This window comes from Girardinichthys multiradiatus, chromosome 12 (genome assembly GCF_021462225.1).
Source record: "Girardinichthys multiradiatus isolate DD_20200921_A chromosome 12, DD_fGirMul_XY1, whole genome shotgun sequence".
Classification (NCBI taxonomy): Eukaryota; Metazoa; Chordata; class Actinopteri; order Cyprinodontiformes; family Goodeidae; genus Girardinichthys; species Girardinichthys multiradiatus.
This window is the reverse complement of record NC_061805.1, coordinates 51,716,702-51,729,625: the sequence shown is the minus strand read 5'-3', so window position 1 is coordinate 51,729,625 and position 12,924 is coordinate 51,716,702.

Below are 12,924 nucleotides of genomic sequence, written 5' to 3'. Positions count from 1 at the left end.
AATCACATCACACAGAAGCTTGAGACCTTGAAGATACTGTAGAGATGCTGCTGCAACTTTCAGTCCCTACAAATATTCCTGTTAACTGTTTGGGAAACTTACGAGCAAATTAAAACTTATTTACTATGTTTTCATTATTTTGTTCCTTTATTTGAAGATATTACGAGTAAATAATAGGAAACAAACTACTCTGCTAAAAGAAACCACTTTGATTGTTTGCTTGTATGTTTTGTTCATCGGACAGGAAAACGGTTATTTTGATCAGAGTTTATTCGAACAGAAAGAGACCAATAGAGGAACAAGTGATGAATTAGAGAAGTTCTAGCAGGAAGCGCCAGCTGACAGTTTCAGGAAGTCATTTCACAGCTCATTCCTCAAAGTTATGACAGCAGAAAAAGATGAAATCATAAAAATCACCGTTTCTCTCTTGGTGAGAAACGGTGATTTTTATGATTTCATCTTTTTTTCCTGCCAGAAAAAACAAGAAAACCTGCACATATAGCCGGATTTCGGTCTCAAAAAACAAATAAAATTAAAGTGGTGAAGAAGGTCTGTGTGACTAAAGATGCTGCTCCAAACCTGTTTCTAGGAATTTGTCTCAATGTTAATTTCTGCAGTTCATTTTAAACCTTACTGAGATCGACTGGTTGGGCAAACTCGGTTCTGGATGGAGATCAGTAAAACAAAGAAATTCCTAACAGAAATGAACCATAAAATCAACCACTGACATTTCTGTCCACAGACTATACATCTTATTTAATAAAACATTTCTAATAAACTTCATGTTGCTCCAGATTTTAAACGGGATTGTTGGGACCCCAGCCATGGATGAACGACCTCTGAACTGTACATCAGTGCTCTCAAGTTTAATGAAAAGTTCAGACTGAGATTATATCTGCTGGTGTCGAAGGAACTACAGATTATAGACGTTTTGGCCGCAGTGGCCCCTCTTCCTCACCCTGTTCTCCCAACTGTTTCATCAAGAAAAATGTCTAATTTTACATCCTCCTTGCTACAAATAACCACAAACAGAAATAATGATAACTAGTTAATCTCATAAAGGACAGATTTAGCCAAATACATAAAAAAACTGACTCAAAATGCAGAAGCTTTTGAAATTAATGTGGCTTCAGTGCAACAAAACGTTTACTTATAGAAATGTACTTCTGTTTATTTTGCTGACATCTAAAGATCCTCTGAAATGTGAAGGATCTCTCTGATAGCTGTTACGTGAATGTGTGACCTAAGTGGAACTAAATGGAGACGGTTTCCAACAGAAATCCAGTGTTTTAATGCTGAAAATGTTTATTTCCTCAACAGAAAGACAGGAAAGATTTCTAAGTTTGCTTTGAGGTTTAAACCCTTTTCTTTTTAGTCTCAGGATGTTGATAAAAGCCGTCACGAAACGTAACCATCTGAGTTTCAGGGGACATTCATTTTTCAGGGTTCAAATTATAGTTTTAATATTCTGAAGTATCACAAAGTTAGTTCTGATCACTAAGATTTAATATCCAGTATGATCACATTTTTATATAACAAAGGACAAAGATTTTAGGCAAATAAACCTGTTTTATTAACTAACTACATTAATATAAAATAATGTAACAGTATAAACTTACTAAAATGAGTCCCTAATCCATGGATCTTTGTCTATTATTTAGGTGAAATAACAAAGTGATTATGATAATTAAGTGTGTAACTGTAATCTGCATCATGTATTCTGAACAGGAATACTATTCATCCTTCAACAGTTAACACAAAGGGTTTTTATATTCAGCCATATTCATATTTCAGGTGTGAGGTATATATCATTTTAAAAGTGTGTATTTTTGAGTTCCAAACAAAACAAACATTTTTTAAACTGGCTGAAGAAATAATAGTTGAAAACAGTGTGCTAAAAATGTGTCTCTGATCTGACTTTTCTGCACACATCATGTGGCAGTGTCCTTATCAGCTGCAGTGAATAACGTCCACAAAGCGCTTCTTTGTCTCTCCGCCATCACAGGATGCTGTCAGGGCTCTCTGCCGGCGGAGCAGGAGGGAAGCTGCGCTCCACTGAACTCCAAAATTAATCCAGAAATAAGGTGGATGCATAGAAGAGAATTTGAAACTAAAGTATTGATCTCACCGTGCTGGTATTGATCCGATTCTGATCCCGACTTGGTGTTATTTTTTGACATGAGGAATGTCGTGTGGCGTGAGTGCGTGTGAAGTCAGGAAAATGTGGGTGTCTCACGCTCATTGTGTAAGGCTTGTGAGCTCTGCATCATCGAAGGCATGTATGAATCTCTGCAACTTTTAAAATCACACTAACCTATTCTTAACACAGCCCAGGAAGAGGAGTTGTCAGAGCTGGAATCTCTGACCCAAGAGGACCTTTCCCCTCTGCTTGACCTCATTCTGGCTGCGAACAGCGACTGATGGAGGGACCAGAGCACGTGTCAGCTGAAGGCCTTGAATCTGGGGGGCGAGTAAGACTTCTACTTTCAAGAATCCTTGGATCCAAAAGTGACTACGATCACGGCAATCGTATGCAACAAAGTTAAGTAATGATTTTGCTGTTCGAGCACCCAGCATTGATTCAAATAAAAGTGTAATAAGACTAAGCTAATAAGTAATAATTGAAGCGGATTTTCTCCCACAGCCAGAAGAAGAAGGCAGCAACATCACACTCCTTCCTGAATGTCGAGGCAACGAGAGCCAACCCACTGAAGGAGCCAAACATGCCTTTGTTGTACAGTTCGGTTGGTCCAGCCAACCAGCTGATGCCCCCCAGTAGCAGCAGCGCTAGTCCCTTAAATGACCGGAACAGCCCGCTTCCCTCAACTCGTCGCCCCGGAAACCCTGTCTTTCACGTAAGAGGTAGTGTTTGGGCAGAGAAGATTAGTTTAAGGTTAAATAATGTTCATTTAATGGCGTTTGGTTTTTGTTTGGGTTGAGAAAGCAAAGCTGCTAGCAGACCAGCTGCTCAGCTAATGATGTCTTCTGTGTTGTTCTTAAAGTTAAGACAAACTTTATTTAAAGGGTGAATTTAAAACACAAATCGGTCATAACGCGCCGTCATCGCGTATGGATCTTAATCCTTTTATTGATGGTGTTTTAAAGATACATGTTTGATTTTAAGGGATGATAACAAGATATAAGCTTCTTTTCTTAGCTTCAACCACTAACAGCTAAGCTAACACGTGACTTATGACGTCATCTTATGAATCCATTAAGGATCATTTATCCAGAAAAATTGTTAGTTTCCAATCTAGAAAAATAATATTTCCCTAAATATTTGTACTCGTACTCGTCGTCTTCCGCTTTATTCGGGTCGTGGGGGCAGCAGACTCAGCAGAGACAAGGCGTTCCCAGGCCAGCCGAGAGACATAGTCCCTCCAGCGTGTCCTGGGCCGTCCCCTGGGCATCCTGTCCGTCTGCCGATCTCCCGCTCCATTCTTCCCTCACTCATGAACAAGACCCTGAGATACTTGAACTTGTCCACTTGAGGCAGGAACTCCCCTCCAACCTGGAGAGGACAAGCCACCCTTTTTCGGTCGAGAAGCATGGGCTCTGACTTGGAGGAGCTGATCTTCATCCCAGCCGCTTCACACTCGGCTGCGAACCGCCCCAGTGCATGCTGTAGGTTTTGGCTAGAGGGGGCCAGCAGGACCACGTCATCTGCAACAAGAAGAGACGAAATCCACTGGCCCCCAAACCAGACCCCGTCTGGGCCTTGGCGGCGCATAGAAATCCTGTCCATAAAAGTTATGAACAGGACCGTTGACAAAGGGCAGCCCTGCTGGAGTCCAACATGCACCGGGAACAGGTCCGACTTAATGCTGGCAATGCGGATCAAACTCCTGCTCCGCTCGTACAGGGACCGGATGGCCCCACAGGGCACCATGAGGGACACAGTTGAATGCGTTCTCCAGGTCCACAAAACACATGTGGACTGGTTGGGCAAACTCCCATGAACCCTCGAGAACCCTGTAGAGGGTATTGAAGCACTGCTTCCCCCTCCTGAGGTGCCTGACGGTTTACCAGAATCGCTTCTCCATGGCCTCACCAAACTCCTCCCTGGCCCAGGTTTTTGTCTCTGCCAACGCGCGGGCCACGGCACGCAGGGCCTCACGGTACCCATCAGCCATCTCAGGAGTCCCACAACCCAACCACAGTCGATAGGACTCCTTGCTTCAGCTTGACAGTGTCCCTTACTACCAGTGTCCACCACCGGGTTCGGGGATTGCTGCCGGGCACCGTAGACCTTACGGCCGCAGCTATGGGAGGCAGCATCGACAAAAGACGCAGAGAACATGGTTCACTCGGACTCTATGTCTTCAACATCCCCTGGAATCTGGTCAAAGCTCTCCCGGAGGTGGGAGTTGAATACATCCCTAGAAAAGGGCTCTGCCAGGCGTTCCCAGCAGACCCTCATTATGCGCTTGGGCCTGCCAAGTCTGTCCGGCTTTCTCCTCCTCCAGCGGATCCAACTCACCACCAGGTGGTGATCAGTGGACAGCTCAGCCCCTCTCTTCACCCGAGTGTCCAAAACATGCAGCCGAAGGTCTGACGAAACGACAACAAAGTCGATCATCGACCTCCTGCCTAGGGTGTCCTGGTGCCAAGTGCACTGATGGACACCCTTATGTTTGAACATGGTGTTCGTTATGGACAATCCGTGACTAGCACAGAAGTCCAATAACGAAACACCACTCAGATTCAGATCGGGAAGGCCATTCCTTCCGATCACGCCTCTCCAGGTGTCACTCTCATTTCCCATGGGGGAAGTCCCCATGCAGAATAATGGAGTCCCCTGGAGGGGCACTATCCAGCACCCCCGACAGGGACACTAAGAAGGCCGGGTACTCCGTACTACCGCCCGGCTCGTAGGCCGAAAAGACAGTCAGGGACCTGTCCCCAATCCGAAGGCGCAGGGATGTGACCCTCTCATCCACTGGGGTAAACCCCCACACGAGACGGCTGAGCTGGGGGGTAACAAGCAAACCCACACCAGTCCCATCCCTAAATATTATTGTACTAATTAATGGCAGCTTATTAAACACCTTTGAGAATTAGTCATCCAGAAGGTTGGTTTTATTCAGCAAATCATTCTTCACTATAACATGGACCATTCCATCTCTGCTCATTTTAAAGACATTATTGTTTGATGTGTAGCTCTAAGTGAATGCAGTATCTCCACTTTTTTACTGTTTTTGCCCTCTACTGTACTTCATAAACCACAGAGCAGAGTAACACCGTCATTATATCAGACAAAGCTCCAATCTGTCCTCACATAACTCCTGAACCTGTGGAAGAGTGGTGGACTAGTTTACTCCAGCCCGGTCTGGACTGTGATAGAACCTGTAGAGTTTCTGATAATCAGTACTGTAACCTCAGAATAATGGGAGAGCACTATGGATTTATTTTTATTCATTTATTGAACATCTCCACAAACCGATTCAGCTCCTAAAACCATCAGCTGCCCTAGATGGAGCCACGTCCAGTTTAAACTGGGTTCATACCCAGTATGTTCTGCTCAGCTAATATTTAGTGGTAGAAGCTTCCAGATCTACCTGAGCACAAAAACCTCCATGTTGACTGAATATTTGGTCTTTTTAAGTGTTTATCTGCATGTTGCATTCTGTTATTTTATACTATGTTTAAAAGAAGATCAGGGAAACTTGTTCTCTTAAAAATGCTAAATTAATTCAAATGGAGGGAGAAGTCAGCATTTTATTCCAGCTGCACTTTATTACATAACAATAGAGCAAAACAAAGCAGAAGCTAACTCTGCTGTATTCCTGTTCCTCATGCTTCCTCTCTAAAACTTTAAAGAGATATTGTGACATTTTAAGGTCACCGAGACACTGCAACCTTCTCTGCACTGTGAGTGGCTCCATTCATTCTCTGCTCCAACCAGGTATCACGAAAAACACACAATGAATATAAAACATGGAACTGCAGGTCTGATAAAGATAGAGAAGCCAACATGACCTACGTTCTGTCTGATGACCTGTAGAGGGCGATATTTTAAATAAAAAAAACTCGCTAAACCAACAAAACAATCTTGACACAAAATGAAAATTACATTTTAAACCAATCACAGTCAAGCTTTAGATGAAGCCACAACACAATAACCACCATCATAGCTGTTACAGATACAACCTGTTAGATCTAGTTAGATCTACTTATAGATCCGGGATCTTTTCTGACAAACTCTGCTACATACAGGTTCTTTTGACTCTGTTCCTCTGGGTTCAGACAATCAGAAAGAAGTCATTATGTGTCTACAGTTTATAAACACCTGCAGCTTCAGAGTTAATGGCAGATGGTCCTTAATGATCAGTGCTGGCACCAGATCTTTATTGTGTTTTATAAATAACTTGGGATGAGTCTAGAGTCAGCCGTGGTTCACCTTTACTGTTATTAATACAGTGGCATCATCTGCACCAGCAGAATTTGACTCCCTTCAGTCTACATTTGACCTCTTCAAAGTTTTTTAGTTGACCTAAAAATGTTAATTAATGCCAAATTGACTGCATTTAAAAATCTGAACAAGGTACATTAAGCTGCTCTGCACTTAGTTACAGCTTCAAAACAAGGCCTCACTGTTACTGACTTTATGAGCTGGTCAGTTGGAGGTCACCTAGAAGAAAAACTCATAACTTCATCTGGGTTGCTAAAGTTCTGGTGGTTTTACCTGCAGTCTGCTCAGGACTCATTCCAGCGTTTTATGTGCCGGACTTTGGAAAAAGTTCTGGTAGTATCTGGCTCTCATACAGAACAACGTCACTGTTTGAATTAACTTTTTAATGAAGCCTCTTTGTGGTGGGTAAACTATTTGATCTGTGTGGGAATTACTGTTTGTGTTTTAGCTTTATGCTTCAGTTTATGTATTTCTGTCAGAAACGTTTGCCGCTCATCTGGACCAGGACACCCCGGCAGAACCGACTTTTATCTCAAGGAAGGCAAAGTCAAGTAAAAAGTAATTTATAAACTGATGAGCTGATCAATTATAGTTTATAACATCTGTAAATCATAAATAGGAGATATATGGTACAAATCACAGCACATCATGACATTTTGTGGTATTTATTGTGATTATATTAAAAGTAGTTTTCGGCAGTAGACTGCAGTAACTGCAGTTCCTGGCCCACAAGTACAAATACTGCAAACATGTACATAAATAAATGAATAAATAACAAAAGAAAAAAACTTAGATTATTGAAGTAGTGCAGTTTCATCACTAAACACACAATAACTGCATTAAATTATATTGTATAATGATATTTATGGTTATTGCTGCTCTACTGGAACCAGTGGTAGAGAAAAACAATAAAAGTAATAATCCCAAGAGTACTTTTAGTTTTTAATACTGTTGTGCTAAACTGTTGACAGGATAAATGTCCATCCCATAATTATGATTTGCACATCTTTTACTGCAAACAAGCTGCCTGTTTGCAGGAATAACCATGGCCTCAGCCAATCAGTGAGTCTGCATTAAAGAGCAGATTTTGTACCACGAGGGCCACCGAAAGTTTTTCACATCGTCAAAAAACTTGAGACAATTTAGATTAAAATGTGTTCATTTTCTTTACTAAGAATAAAGACTCATTGAGACACATTTCAAAATGTCCACCAGAGGGCTCTGTTGACCAACAATAAACAGCAAAACAAACGTTTTCACCACGAACATCTAAAGTTTATCAAAGACACAAACTTTGAACAAACACTCAGAGCCGGCCCAAGGCAGAAGCAAACTAAGGTGCCTCTTAGGGCCTCCAAACCATCAGAGGCGTCTCATAAAGGCTTGAATTTTAACAAAGACCATAGATCTAAAGGATTTATGTTTGTTTAGAATGAGAAAGTTCTTACATTAGATTTGAGAGTTTCTGCATAGATTAGATAAAATATTTTAAAATGTTTAAAATTTAAATGCAAGATTTAAAGGAACTGGCAAGTTTACTTAGTAAAAGTACAAACAATAATCATCATAATTTGATTGTTGTGTTACCATAGTTACAACTTGGTCCGATGAGTTTTATCGTTTCTTTGTGTTTGAACTCCGGCGTGTTCAGAAATACATCTCAGCAGATAATAACCAATCATCCTTGATTGATTTTAAGCTCAGCCAACTAAACTTGGCCCCCTCTCCCAGATTCCACCAAACCTGTAACAGGAAGTGGGGGCCCTTCAACATTTATTTTATTGGTATAAAATATCTATATTATTTATTTTTTACTGGTTTTTATCAGTAGAAAATGTCTTGAAAACATTCAGATTGTTGGCAGAACTGTGGGACGGGCTGCTGCTGGCCCCACCCAGTGGCACCTGGATGACCTCTTATTATTTATATGTGTCCATCAGGCCCATGTTGGGTGGCAGGAAGCTTTTCACTTAAACTCTACAACACTTCCTACACAGGGTTTCAATCAGAGTCATGTGGTACTCAAAACCGGTCTTGGTCTTAAAACTTTAGACTGAAATCCACATTTTTAATGTCTTGGTCTCGGACACGCTGGACTCAGGATATTTCCTCAAGACCAGTCAGGGTCACAGCTACAATAAACTTTTTTATTGGAACTAAGTGTGAAACTCCTGCCTGTTTTCAATGCTGCCATCTGTGGATGATGGTTGATGGTGGATTCAGCTGAAATCTGGATGTTCAACAGCATGAACGCTCAAGCTGCTGAGATGGTTTCTTTCACTTCCTGTCCATACCAGGTGTCTCAAACTCCAGTCCTTGAGGGAAGGTCTCCTGCAAATTTTAGATTTGTTTCTGCTTCAACACACCTGACTCAAATAATTAGGTGTTTAGCAGGACTCTATAGAACCTTGCTGCGTGCTGAACAGGAACCCAGGTCAGCAGAGCATCATCTCTGCAGGTACCGTGCATGGAACCATGAAGCAGATGGGCTACAACAGCTGAAGACCACACCGGCTGCCACTCCTGTGAGCTAAGAACAGGAAAGTGAGGTTACAGTTCACAGACTCACCAAAATGGACAGTAACAGATTGGAAAACTTTGCCTGGTCCCATGAGTCTGGATTTCAGCTACAACGTTCAGGTGGTCGGGTCAGAAGGAAAACTGGGATCCATCCTCCCATGTATCATCTGTTCATGCTGGTAGTGGGGGTGTCATATTTTCCTTCGTACCAACTGAGCATCTTTTAAAGCCCACAGCCTACCAGAGTATTGTTGATGACCATCTCCAACCCTTGATGACCACACTGGACCCATCTTCTGATAGCTGCCTCCGGCAGGAAGATACATTATGTTACAGAGTTCAGATCATCTCAAACTGGTTTCTGGAACATGACCATGGGTTCACAGACCTCCATCGGTCTCCACAGTCACCAGATCTCAGTCCTGCAGAGCAGCTTTAGAGTGTGGTGAAATTCAAATCATGGCTGGAACTGAGTGATGGTATAATGTCCTGTTTCTGAGCTCAGTGGAGGAGGACACTTTTCTCCGGTCTCCCACACCCTCCCCTGTCTGCCCTGCTTATGATCTGTGTCTTGTCTTCTTCGGAGCCTCTCTTTGCATATCTCCCGAATTATGAATTATGGATCTGGTCAGCTGGTCTCTCAAGGCAATTGATAAAATTTTCTCGAAAGGAAGGGTAAGGGAGAGCCCCCTTGTCCAGAGGGGATATTCTTCTCCGGATACACAATGGACTCCTGGCAGAAGAGGAGGATTGTGTGTCTGACAATGATGTCAGTTGAGGACGTGGAAGATGTAGACATAATTGGATTTCTGATATCAGGATTTCTGCTTTTAGGAGTTTGCGGTTACCTGGCATATCGTGAAATTGGGACACTTCAGCAGGAGTTCTGGCCATTACAAGGCTGCCCGGCTTATGTGAAGCGATTTGCAGAGCTATCAACACTCAGACTGAAATGTTAAGGGAGCTGAATCGCAAACTGGATGTGATCCTACAAGATCGCAGGCTGGCTGCGGTTCCTGGACTCAGGGGTGAAATGGGATAAATCTTGGAGAAAGTTGTTCGCTCGGATCTGGCGAAAGACCAGGAATTTGCCTGTTTGGTTTTGCCATTGAGAAGCACCAGCGAGACTCTCAAGGCTGACGGAAAATTAAGAGTCAGTCTAACCCAAATAATTATTGTTTTTCTGAATCTGGTTCCCCTGCACGGCCTTGATGGCTGGTTATCTTCAACTTCTCCTGAAGTTATGTAACCATGACGCTCTGCTCCCTCTGCCCCCTCCCTTCCCTGAGGACATCTGTGGACCTGCTCAGAACTGTGTGGCCGGTTGATGGACCTTCCATCGTATCATCAAGGACAATGGCCTCTGGGACAGTGCTTCATGGACTTAGTATGCACACACACAGATGCTCAAGATAAACATACGCACCCCTGACATAAAGCCTTCACCGTATCCCTGCTATATGTTGTCTCATATATGTGTTGCTTATTTGTGCTGAGTTTTTCTTTTTTTTTATATCTCAAACTGTATCCTGCTAAGGATAAAATGTGAAATATGATTTTTTTCCCTCTTCTTACCTAATGTGGTCTTTCTTCTTATCCTCATTTTCCTAGATTTTTAGATTTCTGAAAAGTATTGTATTACAACAATTTCATACCAGTGACAGCAAAACATTATTAGTATTTGAAAGTTTGGACCAAAACTGTTTTATACCAGTGATCCAGCTTATTTGAATGATGGGACCACAGCTGCCTCATACCAGCGGCCTCAATTATTAATATTATAATTTTTCTTCTAGCACAGGATGAATTTCTTACCACAGAGGACTTAATGAACTAATTACTTCTGTTAGAAAGATTGGATCAGAACCAGCTCTTACCAGTAAACTCCCAAGGATTATTAATGTCATTTCATTTATTTTCTGTTTGATTTTCTGTATTATTGTAACGTTTGTCCTCATGTACAGCGCTTTGAGTGCCTTGTTGCTGAAAAGCACTATATAAATAAACTTGACTTAAAGTCAGTATGAACCATCATCTGATTGTTTTATTTGTGCCATAAAGAATTAAGCTAAGGAAGGTCCAACCCAATGCTTTTATGGACATATTGTTTATGCAAATAAAGGAAAATGTTCTCAGAAGCCATAAAATCTTCAACTTGAACTGGAAACAAAGCTCAGTCCTGTTTTTACTCCCACATTAGCTGAACCTATCCACCAAAGGTCTCCATTGAGCAACAAGCCTTGTGGAAGCAAATGTTCCAAACATGACTGGGTTGACTTTTTCTTAGAGGGCTTCAGTACATTCCCATGTTAAACTGTTTGCTCCAAGAAACAGTTGCTATAAATTAAAACATGATGCTATCTGGGTCTTGTGGTTCTGATCAATCGCACCCATCTCTTCTTAGTTCTGATTTATTAAACCCTTAACAGACTCAAACTTTTGACTCACATGTTGAAACATTCAAAAACATTTTTTAATGAAACCTTTTACATTCAGTTTCATTCATAATTAACCAGCATCACACGGAGACAGAACAACTACAATGCTTTAAGGCTTGAGGTTTCAGTTCTGTAGGACTTTACTCCAACATGCGGTGATTTCCATAAATTAAGAGACATATGATCGTCTTCTGAAGATCTTCAGAGGGCCTGTTCTTTATTTTCATTAATTTACTGTCCTGCTCCAGGATAAATCAGAGTAAAGGTCTATTAAGATCAGTTCGAACGGTCCATTGGAGTCCTCCTCCAGGATCAGTCCAAACCGAACGGTCCATTAGAGTCCTCCTTCAGGATCAGTCCAAACCGAACGGTCCATTAGAGTCCTCCTTCAGGATCAGTCCAAACCGAACGGTCCATTAGAGTCCTCCTTCAGGATCAGTCCAAACCGAACGGTCCATTAGAGTCCTCCTCCAGGATCAGTCCAAACCGAACGGTCCATTAGAGTCCTCCTCCAAGATCAGTCCAAACCGAACGGTCCATTGGAGTCCTCCTTCAGGATCAGTCCAAACCGAACGGTCCATTAGAGTCCTCCTTCAGGATCAGTCCAAACCGAACGGTCCATTAGAGTCCTCCTTCAGGATCAGTCCAAACCGAACGGTCCATTAGAGTCCTCCTTCAGGATCAGTCCAAACCGAACGGTCCATTAGAGTCCTCCTTCAGGATCAGTCCAAACCGAACGGTCCATTAGAGTCCTCCTCCAGGATCAGTCCAAACCGAACGGTCCATTGGAGTCCTCCTCCAGGATCAGTCCAAACCGAACGGTCCATTAGAGTCCTCCTCCAGGATCAGTCCAAACCGAACGGTCCATTAGAGTCCTCCTCCAGGATCAGTCCAAACCGAACGGTCCATTGGAGTCCTCCTCCAGGATCAGTCCAAACCGAACAGTCCATTGGAGTCCTCCTCCAGGATCAGTCCAAACCGAACGGTCCATTAGAGTCCTCCTCCAGGATCAGTCCAAACCGAACGGTCCATTGGAGTCCTCCTCCAGGATCAGTCCAAACCGAACGGTCCATTGGAGTCCTCCTCCAGGATCAGTCCAAACCGAACGGTCCATTAGAGTCCTCCTCCAGGATCAGTCCAAACCGAACGGTCCATTAGAGTCCTCCTTCAGGATCAGTCCAAACCGAACGGTCCATTAGAGTCCTCCTTCAGGATCAGTCCAAACCGAACGGTCCATTAGAGTCCTCCTTCAGGATCAGTCCAAACCGAACGGTCCATTAGAGTCCTCCTTCAGGATCAGTCCAAACCGAACGGTCCATTAGAGTCCTCCTCCAGGATCAGTCCAAACCGAACGGTCCATTGGAGTCCTCCTCCAGGATCAGTCCAAACCGAACGGTCCATTAGAGTCCTCCTCCAGGATCAGTCCAAACCGAACGGTCCATTGGAGTCCTCCTCCAGGATCAGTCCAAACCGAACGGTCCATTGGAGTCCTCCTCCAGGATCAGTCCAAACCGAACAGTCCATTGGAGTCCTCCTCCAGGATCAGTCCAAACC